This window comes from Equus przewalskii, chromosome 9 (genome assembly GCF_037783145.1).
Source record: "Equus przewalskii isolate Varuska chromosome 9, EquPr2, whole genome shotgun sequence".
NCBI lineage: Eukaryota > Metazoa > Chordata > Mammalia > Perissodactyla > Equidae > Equus > Equus przewalskii.
Window position 1 is genome coordinate 46,722,612 of NC_091839.1, and position 5,139 is coordinate 46,727,750.

At 42.5% G+C, this 5,139-nt stretch overlaps 1 pseudogene; it reads right to left on the reverse strand.

Annotated features, from left to right (window-relative positions):
• Positions 1-748: 748 nt before the first annotated feature.
• On the reverse strand, positions 749-1,925 carry LOC103541144 (leucine-rich repeat-containing protein 59 pseudogene; annotated as a pseudogene).
• Positions 1,926-5,139: the final 3,214 nt, after the last annotated feature.

The following is a 5,139-nucleotide window of genomic DNA, read 5'->3' on the forward strand; positions in this document are numbered from 1 at the left end:
TGAGGTATTTAGTCACACTAACTAACAGATGGTCATTAACAGAACTGTCACAGACAGCGTGCTTTCAAGGGTCTGCCTTCCTGGTTATCGGCAATTGGGGAGTTAATGCTCTAAGATTGAGGCAAGGAATCTGGACCATCCCCATTTTATGGAAGCCACAAGGTGGGGGAGGTCTCCACAGGAGCTGCCCAAGACCCTCATGGCAATGAGGTTTCCATTTGTGGCTCATAAATCTGTCTACCATGGGAGATTCTATACTCTGGCTGAGAGATCCTCAATTCTGGTGTGAGTTCTGTCCTCTCAGGACATTAGAAAGCAGGCAAAATGATGGAAAAGAAAGGATACTGGAGTTCTGCTTCAAACTAGCTGGGAGACTGTAGGGAAGTCATGGAAGGTCTCAGTTTTCCCGTCTGCAGGTGTTATATTATTCTGGATGATCCTGAAGTCCCTTTCACGGCCTGAGAGTGTGTCTGGTCACTAAAATGTCTGAATGCCTGAAGTCCTTAAGAAAACAGGTATACCCTCCCCCCTAATTTAGGTTAGATTTGCTGAGTGTGGCAAAACTCTAGTCCCCAAAAACACACGGCCTCCTGATCTGCCCTGGCTACCCAGGGAGGAATGAAAGAGGGTTTGTGATAAAAAAGGTATAAGTGTAGTGACAGTTGACCATTTAGTAGAAATGCCTTTCTTTACACAGCTTTGTATAACAACTAGAAAAGGCTATGTTCTTTCCTCTCCCGACCCCCCCAGACTGTTCCTTTAGGCATGCAGGTAACTGTCCCCACCTCCCATTTTTCCTCCTTAAACCAGGGAACCCTGACTAAGGAACAAAGAAGTCCTACGAAGAGGAGGTCTCAAGTACCAATCAGCAGCCATTTGATGATGGCAGGCAGGTCTGACGCTAAAAAGAGGTTGTTTTCCAGCAGAACCCAATTCCATAGGAATCCAAGCTCCAAGGCTGGGAGGCAGCCGGTGTTGAGGACAAGCTCACTGCTGAGAATCGGTCTGCAGGACCCACTGGAGGATGTCTTGGCTGCGCAGACCCCGGACCGCACTGTCGTAGATGGTGTTCACGCTGGTGCAGAGGGGCTGCTGCTGCAGCTCTGTCACCCGACAAGCAACCAGCCCACCGGCCACGCACAGCAGCAGCAGCTTCAGCACAGCCCAGGACCGGGTGTGTTTCCGGGGTGGTGGCTTCCGCGGGCGAGAGCCAGACTTAGATTTCGTGGCCTGATTTGTTTCCTTCTTAGGTTTCTTCTCCCGCTCCCTCTTGGCTGCCTTGAAGGCATCATACTCTTTTCTCCGGTGCTCCTTCTCTTCTGCCTTCTCCCGCTTCCCTAGTTCCCGCTCCTGAGCTTCCTTAGCTCCCTGCCTGGCCTCCCGCTTCCTCTCATTCTCTCGTTCTACTTCTAGTCGCCGCAGCCTCTCTCGCTCCTGATTCGCCTGCAAGGCCTTCATGTGCTGTCACGCCTTGCTGGCACACTGCTTACACTGCTTCTCATCCAAGCAATCGTCTGCCACTTTGGCCAGGACAGGATCCAGGGGGTTATCCTTCAGGTCCAGCCAACTTCAGGCTCTTGAGCTGAGCAAATCTGACAGACAGGGTGAGCAGCCTGTTGAGGAGAGCCAGGTGCTGGAGGTTGACCAGACGGCCGAAGTCGGCCCACAGTTGCTGCAGTTTGTTCTTACTGAGGTCCAGCTTCACAAGGTGCCTGAGGCCACAGAAATCCGACGGTAGAGTAATCACTTTATTGCAGGACAGATCCAGTAGGGTGGCCTTTGGGAAGGCGGCAAGCTCCTTGACGGGGACCTCATTCGGGTCGCTGAGGCTCAGGTCCAGGTCGTTGCCGTCCAGCTTGTCGCGGAGGTTCCCGTCCTTGCTACCAGACTTGGTCATGGTGACGCCGGCTGAGCGAGTCCCAGCTCCGGGGCTCCGACGGGCAGGAGAAAGGGGCTGAGAAGCCCTCCAAATAACCATAACCTCTTCTGCTTCAGTCTCTACTCCCTCTGTGGCTCAGAAGGAAATTCCATGGCCGTTTTCAAGTTGCTCTCCCAACTCTCATCATACCTTCTATCTGTGAAAAAGATCTCTAGTGCTAAAACTGGAAAAAAAAATACGTATCTGAGAAAGGCCAAATCTGATATATTTAAAGAGGGTGCAATATCCAACAGAATATATAAAATACATATAAGACTTATCAGGTAACTTTCAGGAACGCTTAAAGGTAGACAAGGACAAATTTTCAGGAATATAAGAGTTTACACTAACACTTTCCCACAGAGTTCCAGACTGTGTTTTATGATATAATTGAGATTCATATTCCACTGGGCTTTCAGGGTCACTGCTGTATTTCATAAACCCCAGTATCTCAAACCCTTGTATTAAATGCTTTCATTATTTGCAAACCTATAATGTAACTTGCAGACCTGGGCCTCTCCTACAACTAGCTGTGCTGCCAGCAGTACAAAGAAAACAATACGTTTCATGTGGGTCACTGTAAATTTTGAAACAAAAGCAACTTAGTGTTTCTTCATCTTGAAAAGTTGGCTAACTTCTCCAAAAAAACAAATCTGCTTGTTAACTGCTTTCCTTGGGTCCTAAAATACTCCTATGATATTTGAGTCCCTCTCATTCTGAGGCTCCTGCCTGGCCTCTTCCTTAGCTAGCTGATCTTGAAAGGGTAGAAACGTCAAACATCCTCATTTAACTCTTACCCTAAAACCAAGGACAGAGCCAGACCTATGGAATCTTTAGACTGTTCTACAGCTCACATTTCACCTGCAAAGCAAAATGCACAGCAAGCCTTTAAGCCTATGCTCTGGACGTGAGAGGGAAGGGTAACTGCTTCTTCCACATCTGCATGATCTTGGGAAAACTCATCTACCCACTTAAAATCACAAAAATACTTACATGTTCGTGACTCAAGAAATACACATCTCTAGTCCAGATTTTTCTTCTAAACTCCACAACACGGTAGCCTATTGACTCTGGACATATTTCTCCCTGTCACCTCAATACTAGGGTGAACAATCATCCCAGTTTGCCAGGAACTGTTTCAATTTTATCACTGAAATTTCTGCATCCTGGAAAACCTCTTACTTCAGGAAACTGGGGCAGTTGGTAACTCTCCAACCTTGAATATATTATCTTCAACCCAATTCCTCAGTCTTTGGAGGTCACCAAATCCACACATTCATACACGTTGTAGGAGCAACCCTAGATTTTTCTCTCCGACTTGTATTTATTCAAGTCATATTTATTGCCTATCAACTAGGAATTTATCAATTTTAAAAACTGACAAAAATCTCTGCTTTTATGTTTACATTTCCTTGTGGAAAGAGAAAACAAATAGAAAAATAAAATAACATATAAGGTCTCATAAATACTTATATAGAACAAAATAAAACAAAGAAGGGAGGCTGGGAAGTGGAGTGCGTAGGTGTAGTATCTGCATTACGAAAGTACCCACTCATGATTCACAGGGAGCTATTCCCATTGCTAGATTCAAGGGTACACTCATTTCTTTTGGTCAATCATGATAATCTCAAACCCCATGCCAATGTCAATGGATCCCAAACTAAATCCAATTAACTCACAACATTCCTCAGCAACTGTGGTACATGCCAGTTTGGGCACATGGTCTAAGTTGGGCCAATCAGTCTGAAAGACTTACATTCCAATATTATGTGAGAAGTAGCCTTCTGTTTTTATTAGACTTTGACATAGAAACATTTTCTAGCTGCTATTGGCAGACATCTTGTGAGTTGAAGAAAGAAACCAACACACAAAGCTAAGAAAATAATTAAGGAACAGAACCAAAAACTAATTCATATCACAACTGGGTACCACTATATGCTTAAACTTTCTGTTGAGTGACATAAAATATGGCTTTATTCTCAAAGCCAGTGGCTTTTGTTACATTAGTGGCATAGACTCTTTGTACTTGTTACATTAGTGGCATAGACTCTTTCATCTCAATAACTATTTATGTACTTTTTCTTCTAGCTGAAATGTATTTCCTTCATTCTTTACCTGGATGACTACAAGAGCCAGCACATTTGACATCTTTTTCCCAAACCACCTCAGCCTAAGTTGGCTGCTCCTCTCTGCTGTGGTACCTAGGACCACCTTACAAAACTAATCACACATTGAAATTGTATGTTTATGACAATTTTGTTATATCTAAATTGGAGGAAAGCGATTAAATTGTGATTAAGAAGACTCCTATCTTTAATATTCTCTGATTCAGTTCTTCAATATTATTTTAAACTCCAAAAATTGATAGATAATACCTCCACCATAGTCCTATTCTATAAATTTTATCTATGTTATTGTACACCAAGGAAAGATAAAATGTAATCTCGCCTCACAGTTGCCACCTATCTATTTTGACAACCAAATATAAAACCTAATTTTTCAACTGAATGTGACAGGTTTCTGTTTACTGTGAACACAGATTTGAGATTATTTTCTTGTGACACAAATTTGGAAAGTAAGTTAAGACACTTTTATTTCTTTTTAGGGAAACAGATAATTTTCAATAGTGTATATTTAAAAGTAAAGCTTTTCTTCCCCAAAAGGTAAAGTTTTAAGTCCACTTAAAAATATTCCCTATAATTATTCCTTGTTTAGGTATTAACATTTCTTTCAAGTCACATATATTTGTAAGCACAATTGATTGCATATTACAATTTTTCTAACTGTAAAAGATAGCCAAAAAATGTTTTTCCCTTTCCATATGATTTTGACACATCATGATTCATATCTGAACCAAATGTTTTGTTTCCCCATCAAGAATTCATCTCCACAACTCTGCTGTGTTCAAGTTCACACTGAAATTTTCATGAGAAATAAGCCTCAAAAGGAGAAACACACGTAAATGAATTTATTCCTGGAAAGTGTCCTATAAGAAACAGGTTCTACAATCTCACATCAATAAAAATAAGGGAAAGGGGCCAGATAATTTGTAAAGAAAGCATTAAGACAATGATCTAGAGTGGACAGTGTAAAATGCAGTAAAGCTCCCACATCCATCTAAACTAAATTTCAGCTGGAACGTTAAGATCTGCTTCTCCTCCTACAGAAACATCTCTGTAGAAAAAGTTGTGACTTCCTCGCTGTGTGTATTTTGTTCTGCT